This window comes from Phocoena phocoena, chromosome 12 (assembly GCF_963924675.1).
Source record: "Phocoena phocoena chromosome 12, mPhoPho1.1, whole genome shotgun sequence".
NCBI lineage: Eukaryota > Metazoa > Chordata > Mammalia > Artiodactyla > Phocoenidae > Phocoena > Phocoena phocoena.
Window position 1 is genome coordinate 22,072,439 of NC_089230.1, and position 14,331 is coordinate 22,086,769.

Genomic DNA, 14,331 nt, shown 5'->3' on the forward strand with positions numbered 1-14,331 from the left:
CTGGGGTGGAGGGGATCTTATAGAACCATAAATGTAGAACAATATTACAAACCATGGAAGAGAAACAGGAAATAAATGTTTAAAGAGAAAGCTAGCTACCAGTACAAAAAATTCAACAAGTTATCTTCTGGCAGATTGTAGTTTTTTCTAAAATTCAAATAAACAGCATCACCTTGTATGTGTGAAGCACTTACAGTTTTGTTTTGTTTTTTTTTTTTTCTTTCTTTTTTTTTTTTTTTGCAGTACGTGGGCCCTCTCACTGCTGTGGCCTCTCCTGCTGCGGAGCACAGGCTCCAGACGCGCAGGCTCAGCGGCCATGGCTCACGGGCCCAGCCGCTCCGTGGCATGTGGGATCCTCCCGGACCAGGGCACGAACCCACGTCCCCTGCATCAGCAGGCGGACTCTCAACCACTGCGCCACCAGGGAAGCCCCTGTTTTGTTTTGAATTTATTTATTTTATTTTTGGCTGCGTTGGTTCTTCATTGCTGCATGCGGGCTTTCTCTAGTTGCAGCAAGCAGGGGCTACTCTTCACTGTGGTGCGCGGGCTTCTCATTGCGGTGGCTTCTCTTGTGGAGCACGGGGTCCAGGCGCACAGGCTTCAGTAGTTGTGGCTCGCAGGCTCAGTAGTTGTGGCTCGAGGGCTCTAGAGCGCAGGCTCAGTAGTTGTGGCTCACGGGCTTAGCTGCTCCGTGGCATGTGGGATCTTCCTGGACCAGGGCTCGAACCCGTGTCCCCTGCACTGGCAGGCGGATTCTTAACCACCTGCGCCACCAGGGAAGCCCAGTACTTACAGTTTTGAAAAATACTTTCACTTCTCCCGCTTGTTTATTTTAGTTGGTAATTATATACCTGTGCGATTATCTTATTTATTCATTCATTCAGTGAATATTTATTGAGTGCCTGCTACACGCCAGGCACTATTCTAAATAGTATATACCAATGAGCAGGAAAGACAAAGTCTCCGTCTGAATGATTCTTACACTTCAGTTTTGGACCCAAAGATAAACAAACAATAATGTAATGACAGATGATAATAAGAGGTACGAAGAAAAGTAAAGCAATCAATTATTTCTCAAGTAGTACTTATCCAGGGCCTGGTCACCAGCTGGATCCAGAAACCAAGGTCTACTGTCTTTCTATTTAGTGATGCTTTTGAAATTAATATTCATGTTGTTTTTAAACATTTGTATAAATGTAGGCAGCAATGTCATTTATCCAACATTCTGGATAAATAAACTGTCATAAAACTGACACATACACTTTCTAAAAGTAAAAGACTTCTACCATGTTAATGGAACTCACTCTCAACTTACTGTGTTCTTCCCTCTTTTACTGAGTTGAGTAGAATGAATATGCAATGACTTTTCTTGAAAACGGTAGTTAGTGCAAGTATTACTTATTCTTCTATGATACAGTGATATATTCAAGGATTTAGATGTGTTATGCTGCTAGAGTTAGGTTTTTCTTTTTTCCTTTCCCTGTGGCCACCTTGTGTCATGCAGGGGTTTGCTTTGCCAATTCTGCTCCCCAACCATTCTAACTTGCCCTCCCTCTGGCTCTTTCTCTCTAAGTCTCCAACGTCTTTTACAGGGCTGAGGATAGACAGAGAAAACAATCTATGATCATCAAGTGTTAGCCAGATGTCTTCTTTTTTTTTTTTTTTTTTTTTGCGGTACGCGGGCCTCTCACTGCTGTGGCCTCTCCCGTAGCGGAGCACAGGCTCCGGACGCTCAGGCTCAGCGGCCATGGCTCACGGGCCCAGCCACTCCACGGCATGTGGGATCTTCCCGGAGCGGGGCACGAACCCGTGTCCCCTGCATCGGCAGGCGGACTCTCAACCACTGCGCCACCAGGGAAGCCCCAAATGCCTTCTCTTATCCATCCCTGGAACACGTTGCTCCTCTCCTTGTAGCATGATTCAGAGCAGCTGGGTTGATTCCATGTGTGAGATTATTTTGTTTATTGTCGGATTCTCCCACTATTCTCTAGGCTGAACAAGCAGAGGGTATGTACTGTCATAGTCACCATCTTACCCCTCAGGAACTCACAGCGCCCCTGCCACATGGGAGACCTTTGATAAAATTTGTTAAATTTATGAACAAATAAATGAGTCACTTAAATGAAAGAAAACACACCTAACTTAAAGAATGACTAAGTACAGTATATGAAACTAAGTCAACCAAAGTCTAAGTCCAAAAAATGGCTGAGCGCATAAGGTCTGGGATATCTCTTTGGATGGGGTTTCGGGGCTCTTTTTTCCAATGGTTTCACTCAGAGCAAGAGACTGAGATGAGCAGGGCCTGCCTCTCTGGCACATTTAGCTTTCTATTACTATACCTTGGGCTCAGGAGAGAGAACTAATCCTAGTAGATTAACAGTAATGTATCCAGTGAAAGGCACTGGAGATTATAAAAGAAAAAAAGAAAGGAAAATAAGATACAGTCTCTGCGTCATTCCAACATGCATGCAAGCAGCATCATTTTTCCAAAATGAGATGCTATCCCCTACATCCAAGACCCAACTAACGTTCATTGTTGTCTTTATCATGATACATTATTTTTGCCAAATTCTTCCCTAGAGCTAATGAAAGGTATACAAACAAGTCAATCTGACTGATCACACTGACCATGTAATCTTGAATAAATTAATTTCTCTGTACCTCAGCTTCACCACTTTATACTGGTGGTAATAAAAGTGCCCACCACCCATGGTTATAGGGAGGACTAGATAGATTAATACTGGAAGTTCCTGGAAACTGTACTGGCCACTGAGTTAGCACTATTTACATGTTGGCTATTATTAATCATTACTATAACAAAATCTGTGAATCAATAATTTAAGAGAGAAAAAGTAGCACCCCACCTTAACGGAATCGCTTTTTCCCTTAGGCACTCATTGTGATAGAAAAGAGAAAAAGAAGACACCCATAATAATCACTTAAGCACTTAAGTGTGATTCTCATCTGCCGTAGCTAAACCGCATTTAGAGATAATGCTACCAAATAGCGATTATCTTAATTGGATGAAAGGTCAATTAAACTAGGCACAGTATCATGGTGTTCATTATATTTATAGATCACAGTAAAGGGCTTTCACATAGATTATCTCACTTGGCATCATAACAACCCTGGGAATTAGTACCTCCTCCTTCATCAGATGACACGAATAAGACTATTATAGATTATATAACTTGTCCAAAGTTACATATCTAATTGATAGCAGGACCAAGGTTCAAACCAGCTCTTCTGAATATAAGTCTAGTGATTTTCTAGAGGAAGAAAAAAGTTGCCAAGATTAAACAAAAGACACAGCAAAGTGATGAGCCCAAGTCTTGTTTTAAGAGACAATGCTTTTTAATGGGCAATTGCAAAGTTAAACATATGAAATTAAGTGTAAACATATGTTTAAACTTAGTGTAATCACGCTAAAATTGATATATTTTAAGAAACTAATTTTGAAATATTTTAGTAAAGAATGTTAGAGAGTCTAAAATGTAGTGCTTTGGATTTGTCCACTTGGAGCAATCAAATGTCACTGCTAATTGATCCCTACACAGTGAGCCAGTTCATGAAGAAATTAATTTGTTCTCTCTTAAAGGCAGGGCTACTTAAAAAGATGGCTACTGAAGTAGCCACTGAATGAGGGCTTGGTAAAGCCAGGGTTAACATTTTCTAAAAGTGAGCCAACTCAAAACATCTGGCTCAAGTTGTTCTCAAAGACAGATATAATAACATATTCACACTCATAATTTATAAAAGCAGTTTTCCGGTAATCTAAACAAACAAACCAAATTCCACCCTTGGTTCTTGCCTATGCTTGCAATGTTGAGTAATAATTTACTTCTGCATATTTTCACAAAACTTTATTCTTCAAAGAAACGCAAATCTGAAATGGAAAACCTCCCAGTTATGCCAAAGGCTATCTCAATTTATAAAGAACACTTAGATTTAGATTTAATGGAACCATTATCTCATTTTTTTTAAATCTGAGATTTAGATTCTTACTCCACCTTTGCTGTAAGTACTTCTCTATAAATCAAATACTATGTGCTTTAAAATCTAAGACAGGAGTATCAGATCCTAAGATATAAATAGAAAGAGATCAATTTTAGCGGCTTTCAACCCACATCTGTAGACAAAATAACTGACTTTCCTATACTGTGTTAAGTGGTGAAGAAATGAATGCACTTGATTCTTTTTTTTTTATTTGAATGTGTGTAAAACTGACACTAATAAATTTGCTGTAAAATCTGGCCGGTGAAAAAAATATCTCCAGAAAATTTCCTTTCAGTTGCCTGTTCAGTTTGCATCTATTCAAAGTCACTGTTTGAATTACCTATGTGAATCTATTAAATTCTAATCAATGAGTTGCTTAAAAAGGTTTAAAATATTTAGTAGCCTTGGTGGTTTCTGAAGATTAAGCCTAAGGGCAGCAACTGAGAGCTCCAGGATCAGCCCCATGCCTTAATCATTACCAAGCCAGGACAGCCACACACCATTTCTCCAGATCAAGAGAAATGCTGCCAGATATAGCATCATTGAAACGTAAAATACAAATAATACTTTAGATGCTGGCATGTGTTAAATGACTGATAATACACAGAACTGAATGACTTCATCAAAGTAAGTATTTAAATTTAAGTGATTTCAGGCCTCTATGCATATTTTTTCAGGATGGCAAGGAATCTGAAGGCAATCTGGCTGTGACATCTGCGTTTCTGTTAATGTGACAGACTTGGCAAGCATCCCCGCACTCCCTCACCACTCCTCTTCAAGCTCTGCACTCAAAGACAGCATTGCTGTCCAGGGGAAAGTCACTCTTTCACCAAGGTTACGTTGTCCGTTCCATTCTCCTGCTAGAACTCTCGGCAGCCAAGGAAGGATATCTGTTTGCTCTCAAACTCCTCCTAAAGCACTGGCTTCCCCAGGGTTAACCAGAAAATTGTCTGATTTCCCTCTGTGATGCTTCAACCTCAAAATGTTCTTTGGAAGCACCGTGAATACGAAGGTACCGCAATGACTTAGGCCTGAGTTCAAAAGTGTACCACTCTACTCCAATGAGTTCAATTAAGTCTCGCCTTGCTAGAAAACTAACAAAAAGTTGAAGTGAAGGTTTCTTGGTGAGGCACCATGAAGCTTGACAATTTTTTGAAGCTCCAAAGAGATCCATATGCACCACACCCTCAAACACATTTCTGTCTTCTGTAATATTGTTAATGCTTAAACTTTGAATCCTATCTTTCCATAATCACCTTGGCATGAGAATATTCCATATGTAACTGCAAAAGCTAATACTTTGGGGAGATCCAAACAAGTGAACTGTTGTAAATCCTTCTAGAGTCAGCTTATTATGTAGATATATATCCCTTGCAAGAGGATTAAACACACAAGCACACGTGCATGCATTTGCACACATACCCACACACATTCTCATGGGAAACTATTCTCTCTTAAGTAATGGCTGAGTTTTTCTCCAGGTTTTAAAATAATAATAATAATAATAATCTAAAGGCAATGCACCATTTGAAACAGTCTACGGCTGCCTGGCCTATCACTTAATCTACCTTCTGGTTAATACATTCAAGTCTCTTATCCCCTCCTTTCCTGCACTGTAAACCCCTAACTCTGTATTAATCTAGCCATGGACCTTCTTGCTCTCTAATGCATAGACTTCTGAGCACTGTTGAAAGAATTCTCAAAATCATGCAGATTATTTATACTAAAGAGGCTTCCAATTTGATCTTACTCATGTTCTGTAACATTTGATGCCTCTGAACACTCCCTGATTCTGAGTCTCTCCATTCGGTTCCTACTGTCTCCTTGCTCTCCTCCTGCCTTTCTCTCTGCCCTCTCTGAGCTTACCTCTGCTCTACTGGCCCTTAAAATCCTTGCAATTCAAAGTATGGGCCTCAGACCAGTAGCATCAGCATCAGCTGGGAGCTTGTTAGACAAATGGAATCATCCAGACTTTCTAAACAAAATCTGTATTTTAACAAGATTTTCTGGTGATTTGCAAGCACATTAAAATCTGAAAAGCACTCCTTTAAGTAACAACATACTGCCAGAAGCTATTCACAATCTCCACGTATGCACCTGCTCCCAGGAAGATCTGCCTCTCCTACATCTCTGGCAGTTGTATTTGTCCCATGACCCCAGGGGAGGACCCCTCACCTGAAGGGAACCAAATCATGGGCTTGGCTACTCAGTCAGATTTCCTCTCTTTGAAGTTAGAGGCACAGATAATTTATTCAGAAAACGATGAACAATAGAATGACAAAGTTATATAAATGCAAAGGTAGCAGCTTCCTTGGCCACTTGCAAACAAAGACACTGATGGGCAGAGAAGAGAGAAAGAGAAAAAATCTAAGAACAGAGAGATGAGAGAAAACCAGAACTTTGAAGAGCAGAGACTTTAATTCTAGACATGCCATGTCTAGTCATCAACGGAGGAGCTGTTCTTTGTGGCTTCTCCTTGGATTCTATGACAAGAACTCTTATATCTACCGTGCCACTTCTGTTGATCCTGCATTATGGATTTCTGATCCTTAAAACCAAGTCTGCCCCAAGCCACTGCTTTATGGGGCTCTCCTCTCTCTTCAGCTCTTCTCCCCCACGTTCATTCTCTCTGGGTGATCTCATCTAAACATAGGCCTCCATTATGTCCAAATGCTGATGACATACATGGCCTAGTGCACACCACACCCACACTCGAGAATGTCTACTCAACATCTCCACTTGGATATCTCATAGATCCCTCAATCCAAACATCTTTCCTCAAACCACTTATCCATGTTATAAGTGTTAGTTGTACGAAAATCATCCAAGCTAGGACTCTGAATATCCCTTCTCTCTTCCTTCTTCCACACCCCTTAAAATAGTTTGTCAAGGGCCATGACCATATACGATTTTATTCATGGTTTTTCATTTATCCCCTTCTCTCATTCCCATGGTTACCTAGTTTAAGTTTCTTGTCTTTTCTCTCCTGGAGAAAAGCTCAGTAACTAGTCTTTTTGTCAATAGTCTTGTCACCTCCAATTCATCCTCCCCATCACTACAAGAAATATCTGTGAAAATGCAAATGCAAGTACAAAAATGTTTTCTCAGAGGAAACCATAATTCAAAAAGACACATGCACCCCAGTGTTCACTGCAGCACTATTTACGATAGCCAGGTCATGGAAGCAACCTAAATGTCCATTGACAGACGAATGGATAAAGATGTGATATATATATACAATAGAATATTACTCAGCCATAAAAAAGAACAAAATTGGGTCATTTGTAGAGATGTGGATGGAACTAGAGACTGTCATACAGAGTGAAGTAAGTCAGAAAGAGAAAAACAAATGTATGTTAACGCAAAATGTGGGATCTAGATAAATGGTACAGGTGAACCGGTTTGCAAGGCAGAAATAGAGACACAAACATATGGACACCAAGGGGGGAAAGCGGGGTGGGGAGTGGCATGAATTGGGAGATTGGAATTGACATATATACACTCATATGTATAAAATAGATAACTAATTAAAAAATAAAATAAAAAAAATATTACACCCTGTAGCTAGCATTCTTTCACTGTTTCTAATTTAAACACAAATAAAAACAAAATGAGAAAGAAGAATTGAAAAAAAAAACTAAAAATATAAAATGTTTTCTCTACCTTGAAATCTTCTCTGAAATCTAACAAGACAAGCTTCTTTGAATGACACATATAGCACCCCATATTTGTCCTGTTCACCCTTTCTAACTCATCTCTCACCATCCCCCCATAACCATTCACTCAGTAAATACTTATAAAGCATCTATGTGTCTGGCACTGTGCTGGGCACTGGGAATACAGTTGTGGGCAAGATATAATCCCTGACGTTATGGAATGTAGAGATTACTACAAATACAGATAAATAAGTAGATTGTGATAATACAATGTGAAAATTGCTCTAATAGAGCAGGTAGATGAGTGCAATAACCAATGTTTAGATTTCGTAGAAACAGAGCCATTCCTAACAGATGAGAAAGAAACTGAGATCTGAAAATGCAGCAGAGAAGTGGGCCAGTGAAGAAGGGAAGCAGAGGAGAAAAAGAAGAGAGGGTTCTGTGCAGTAGGGTCAGCAGGTTGCAAAGGCTTGTGGGTGAGAGAGAGCAGGGATTGTTCCAGTAACTTAAGAGTTTAGTTTAGCTGAAGCAGAGTGTGCAAAGTGGGGAGAAACATGAGATAAAGATGGCAAGATAGGCAGAGATTAGATTCTACAGGATTTTGCAAGCAATGCTAAAAACTTTCTTTTTCAAATATAATAAAAGCAGCAGGGAAAATAAAAAGGTCTTAATTAGGGGAAAGTAAAATAATCAGATTTGTATTTAGCAGATATTTTTTAAAACCTAACCCTTGTACACATAAACAACACAAAATTACCAGTGAACAAAGACTGTTGTAAGAATCACAGCAGCCTAAACCCAAAGGGCTGACGGATGACAAGAAGAGAGACAAAAGACAGCAAACCATCCTGGCAGCTTGTTTGTGGAAAGAGAAAAGCAGTTACAGTGGTAAAGGAAGATTAATTCTACAAGGATTCAGTGAATCAAAGCCTAACTGTCGATGGGTAAGATAAAAAGGTAGCGAAGTGACCAATGTAGCATTTATCGAAGATCTGTCTTACTCTGACGTATTATTACCCCTAAAAAGGAAACTGAGGGAACTATAAAAAAATAAACACTCACCTAATGTTCATTTTATATGAGAATGTCACAGAAAATCTTTCCATATGGACTATCTAGGCAGCATTGCAGGGTAAAACTGGTTTATGTTAGCATTAACCAGAAAAGTATTGCTAAATATTACCAACATAAGTAGAGAATGTCTTAGCCTAATAAAAGCTAATTATAGTTCTAATACCCATGAAGGCAATGATGTAATTACTGGCTAAATAGCACATGACTAACTTCTTAAGCACATGAATGCAGCTAATGAGATATCCATGTAAAGTACTAGGACTGTACTTGGTTCAAAGTGAGATGCTCAAATCATATTCATTTTTACTGTTGTGACTGTGGTTGTCATTTAATAGCAGAGCATGTTAGCCATATTTCAGTTTGTTCATTCATTCATTTATTCAATTTTCTGGGTCCCTACTTCCATTCATTTTCAGTTTTCTTTTAAATATCTTTACATATGTTTATCAGAGGGTGGTCAGAGGGAAGGTAGATTAAAAGGTCCCTGTTATGTGGGTGCAGGTAAAGCCCCTGAAATTAATAGCTACAACTAGTTTTGCTTTTACAAACTTGCCCTCCTAATAAGTTGGGAGAATATATTGGGAAGAAGACAGCAGTAGCTGAGTAAGTGCATATATCTTAGCTCAAATTTTCCAAATGAGCCTTTAATTTGAAGACATAAAAAAAACAAAAAACACTCAGGTTTGTACACATAATGGAAGCAGTTTAAATAGTCAAGGTTTGGAGCAAAGCAAATTATAGATGCAACTGGCATAATTTTGCTCCTTTACAGAATACTTTTTAATGTAAACATCTTAGTAATAAGAAAGAGCTGATGTTAAAAATTACATAATATACATTTTTAAATGTTTTTTCATTAAAACTTTCCATTTTATACATAAATAGGTTGCTTAAAACTGTTAACTGCCTTAAGTTAATCCATCATTGGAATTAATTACTTTTCAAAGTATTTATATAATGTTAACTTTGCACATAGATCTCAAGTAAAATATATTAGAGAAGTGTGTGAGAGAGGGAGAGAAAGAAATAGATTATCTCAAGATATTTTCAGTAAACTCTAAAGTTGAACATTAAAAAGATTTCTTCTAGTTCAACTCCTTTCTAGCTAAATCACAAGGTCTATCTGATAAAAAATACTGTTACTGTTGTGGGAAAAAAACACTGTAGCAAGAACAATAAAAAAATCATTGTAGCAAGAACAATACGCTTATGAAGCTGAACTAGAAGCTTTCTCAAGATCCTTTCCAGATCTAAAGTTATACCTTCCAAGGTATTTTTTAATGTGAATATAAGCAATATAAACACATATAAAAGTCATAAACCCGTCTTCTCTGGAGATACAGAGAAATAAAAATAACAACTGTAATAGCAACTAGCATTTAGTGAGTGATTACTTTGTGCCAGATGAGAGGGGATTAAATTGCCTTTATCTTGAAATAATCTATGGTTGTGTGAATATTTGGGATATATTGCAAGTGGATCACAGTGGGTTCTGCCCCTGGCTAGTGACTAGCCATTGAAGTCTTGGTTTCCACAGCTGAAAGAATGTCTCTTATGGTTCTAAAACCCTAGTATGAGTGATGAACTTAGGGCCTCACACACATCAGAGCTTCAACTGCTCCCGCCACTAGGAAGAAACTTCCAGGAGAGTCATGAAGACATCTGATGCTCCCCAAGGAAAGGAGTATGCCGACGTACAGCTCAAGATATTATGAGGCAAGAGGGTCTTTTTGAGTATTCATGAGTCTCAGCTTGTTTGTGTTATTTGTCCACTTTGGAGCCATGAATCAGCCAGTGCAGGTTGAATGCAAGTAGAGCTAATGCTCGGCAAACATCCTGGCTTCTGGGATATATTCCGACTGCTCAAGAAATTTCCACATCTTGCTAACAGTACTTATTGTGCTATTTTGAATATTGCTGGCTTAGAATTACAGAGCAAGCTGTGACAGATTGTGAAGATTTAGAGTGTGGTTACACCAGGGAAAAAAATCACCTCCTTTCTACTTAATATAGCTGCTTTTGTGTGTCCTTGATGCCTACCAACTTACTTTACAAAAGAAAAAAAATCATCTATTACTTTCATAAAATTAATACACCTATTGAGCAATGAGGTTGAACCTTGGTTTGCCACACCATTGCCAAAATGTTTATCTGATTTCAAATTGCACTGGGTCGGGGACAAGGCGATGTAGGTGTAACACTGTACAGCCTCTGGCCGGTTATGTATATCCAGGCAACTCAATCAACTTCTCCACAGTTAAACTGCTTCACCTCTGCCCTGAGGGAGCCTCCACATCATTCACAAGTCTGCAGCAAAAACACACTGGAAGAAGTTCATGAAGTTCACCAAGCTGCATAATTATAAGTTTCCAGGAGAATATAAAAATCTACTTGCTTACTGTTTTCTTTCAGCCAGCTTTATTTTTAAACTTCAGAAAAATGGGAGAGTGACTTGTTATAGGTGGGGGAATAAGGTCACACCTGCAGGCAAGCCAGAGAGGAAGCCAAGCCACCAAAAGTGGGTGGGCTGGTTGGCCTACAGAGAAAACAGGGCAGCGTGTTTCCAGTTGGAGGTGCAACCTAAGAACAGAAGTTGGTCAGTGTCTGAGAGGGCTGAACTGGGGCAAACCTCTCCGTCGCTGGACAGTGTCAGAGTACTCAGGCTGCACATAACTGTTTCACTCACTACTGAGGGAGCTAGGCCATCATTCAAAATGTCTGGAAATTGCTTCTATGCTCTCGATCATTTAGCTTTGCAGTGTTGTTTGAGGGAAAGGGAAATATTATTTTAACATACAGATTCCTTTCACGATCCCATTATTATTATTTTCCAATAATAATAGGTATAATATCATTCTGGTTCAGTACCAGATATCAAGCATAGTTCAGTCACCGCCCCCCTTCATCAAAATAACACTGATGCTTAGGCAGACTGAGCCCCAGGGATTATTGAAATGACATTAAGGAGGTCCATCTTAGAGAAAAACTGAAAGGGAAATTTCAAACAATGGCGATTTGGGATTCCAATATAAATACAAAGCTTTAGAAACACATGTACCATTTTCCCAGGGAAGCGTATATGGTGGGAAGGCTATATGCCATTCTGGCATCAAATCTCAATCCAAAAAAGGTGAGAAACTTTAGATTTTTTGATTCTTTAATAATGAATTAAGTAGGAGATATCTGGATAACAGATCTTTTCTGAAAATTATTTGCTAAGATAATCTGAGTAAAATCTCTACTCAAGGAAATCAAAATGATTTTCTTCTCCAATATAATTGGCTAACTTTCCATTTGGGGGATGAGTAAGACATCAGGCATTTTTCTGAAGGACCACCCAGCCAGAATGGTACTGCTCTAAGTAGAACTGCTAGCTTCACTATGCAAAATGAGCCAAAACAAAAGAAGTTTACTGAAATTTTAATAAAAGTTAATATTTGCTTGTAAAGCGATATTAATAGTTTGCATATAGATGATTTTGCCTGAAAGGAATATTTTCTTAAATTATCAAAAATATTTTTCTCTGACACACCATTTTTCTGGATATTATTTTATGATGTTTTACAGTTATTCTTCTACAAAACTACAAGTCACGATTCAAAAGTGAACAATGCAGATGAAGTTCCTGTGTCTCATAACAAACAACAGTCAATAAGAAATATATGAACCACGCTGAACTTAAAATGCAGGCCAAAGCTCTCGGCTAAAACATAAAAGAGAAATGTTCTAAGTGACTGTATGAAAAACTTAATGTATAGCAACAAATGCAGGATCACATATGGTCATTAGCAACTCAAACACAACAAAGACCCTTTTCACAGAAGAAGATGAGAAAAGCAAAACCTTAAAGGATAGCCTAGCTTGTCACTTCTGTTTACTATGTTTAAACATTTGCTCACTGGAGAGCTGAAAATTAAACACCTATAGTTCACATAAGACCTTTTGGACGCAAATCTAAGTTTCCATTTGAACTGGATTCGGAGTTGCTCCTATGCTAACATCTGTACAGCTGCTCTCAGTACGTAAACCCTCCATACACTTGACTAGAAATAGCACGCTGCCTGGCTGGAACTTTTTGCACAGCGTTTCAATGAAAGACACCACTGTCCTCTAAAACACATTATTCAACAATTAGATTTGGGCTGCTGAAGCAGAAGACAAAGGCTCCACTATATCCTGTTTAGTTCTATCAATTTGCTTCATGATATCATTTTTAGGTACAGCCTTTCAATTCACAGTTTGATATTTTTACAGGGCTTCTAGTGATATAGAAGCTATGTAAAAAGATGTGCATCTACCTCCTAGGGTACAGTCTTTTCAGAAGTATAAAAAATAAGGACTTTAGTTAGAAAATTTCATGTTAGAGTAACTTTTCTATCAAAACCTTTAATAAAGGCAAATTTTAATGTTAATGAAATTTTAATGAAAAAAAGTATACCCAATTGTACCCCACTTGGTACAACATCCAAGTAATGTAAATGTGCTGATCCTTTTGCTGTCTTTAGCAGACTGAAAAAAAGAAATAAAAAAGAAAACATAATGCCAATGCTCAGCTGATTTGATCCAGGATTTTAGGGGAAGGCTGGAGGGAACATTCTGCACTAAGAATGTTTGAATAAGGTGTGATTAAATCATCTCAAGATGAGTGGCATCTTGTTAGATATAATTGGAATAGCATTATGGCAGATTAAACTATCACATTATCCTCTTGACCTCCTTTGGTAACTGGGGTGAGGAATACAGAGAAGTAAAATAAAATAGATATTGGACATAGCTTGGGTGGGAGCCCTTTGCTGTCTGCTTCTTCTTTGACTCTTTGGGTTATATCCAATAAAAATGTAAGTAGAGAGAAAAAAAAAAAACAAATGGATATCTCTAAGATGACCGACTTATCTTCATTTCATTCCGTGACACTGTTTAATGCCAGTACACAAAGGTACAAATTTCCTTCATCCCACATAGAGAAAAGCTTGGGTTTTTTGTTTCTTCAGGGTTTTTTTGTGTGTGGGGGGTGGAGATCTGAAAATCTTGTGGTACACACTCTGAAATTCAAGACTATTTTTCTTGGCACTCTTCATCTAATTTTATTTGCTTGTTTTTTCTTTGTCAGATTTTTTTTTATTGATTAAATACCACAAATTCATAAGATGAGCCAGGCTAAACAAAAAAGTAAAGAATAAAAAAGGACAAAGTTCTACATGCACACACATAATACGTATGCCTTCTGGATGCATATATGATATAGACGCAGACAATTTCCATGACGTCAGGCAACATGGCTACTTAATTCACTGCAAAATACCCAGTGCCCAGTGTTAGACATGGCAAAGATTCACCACTCAAATACCCAGAAATTGAGAAAAGAACACACACACATGTGTGTACTTCAAAATATATATACAACACTAACATATATGCCTTTACGTATATTTTAAATATATGTATTATATATGTAACACAAGATATATTTTTTTAAATAATCAGGATTCTTATATGATAGAAAAACATCAACTTGTTTATTCTTTCCTGGTTATGATAAAGTTAAACTAGAATTCCATTCTAGGCTGAGATTATATTTGATTTCATAAAATATGTTTGCTTCACT

The 14,331-nt window shown here is 38.1% G+C and overlaps 1 protein-coding gene across 4 annotated transcripts in view; it reads right to left on the bottom strand.

The window, feature by feature from the left end:
* The window catches only part of ADGRG6 (adhesion G protein-coupled receptor G6), a 127,449-nt gene that overhangs the window by 71,366 nt on the left and 41,752 nt on the right, over window positions 1-14,331 (bottom strand). The window lies entirely within an intron of this gene.